Source organism: Nannospalax galili, unplaced genomic scaffold (genome assembly GCF_000622305.1).
Source record: "Nannospalax galili isolate Female #2095 unplaced genomic scaffold, S.galili_v1.0 scaffold469, whole genome shotgun sequence".
NCBI lineage: Eukaryota > Metazoa > Chordata > Mammalia > Rodentia > Spalacidae > Nannospalax > Nannospalax galili.
Genome location: NW_008359443.1, coordinates 967,844 through 968,558, shown reverse-complemented (window position 1 = coordinate 968,558; position 715 = coordinate 967,844).

Here is a 715-nt window from a genome sequence, read left to right as displayed (position 1 = left end):
TTCCCTTAAATTGCTTCTTGTGAGGTATTTGGTCACACTGACCAAGAGGACATGGAATCTTTAGCTCCCTAGTTCCGGTTCTGTACCTCGGGCAGAACAGCCATATGTGCTCTGAAGAGGCATTTTTGTTCTCAGAGGGCGAGGGTGAAATGAACAGCTCTGCCCTATTTCCATAAACGATTTGGATGTTTTTCCTTTTTCAGAATCTGTGTTTTCACCGACTCTTGCATTAAGTGTTTACTGAGAGCCTGCTCTGTGTCAGGCGCCATGCCAGGCGCAGCGTAAGGCAGGGGTGGGCGCGGGCCTGGGGAAGCTCAGGCTGAGAGAGGGGCCGTGCGCACGGCTGTTATCCACAGTGTAGTAGAGGGTGGTGTGGGGCACAGCGCAGGCCAAGTTCGGGCCAGGGGTCCAGGAGGAGAGCAGCACAGGAGGAGACGGCGGGCCGAATGGAGCCAGGGTATCCAGCAGCCTTTCAGAACTCACTTGCAGTTCAGAATTTTTACTTAACAGTTGAACGCGCGTGTGTGTGTGTGTGTGTGTGTGTGTGTGTGTATACACATATATATGAGATGTGGTGTTTCCCTTAGCATAATTTAAATTGCATTTAAATTGTATTTTATTATTCTACTCTTAAAACCTTTTAAAGCTGGACATGGTGGCCCACACCTTTAATCCCAGCACTCGGGAGGCAGAGGCAGGCGGATCCCTGTGAGTT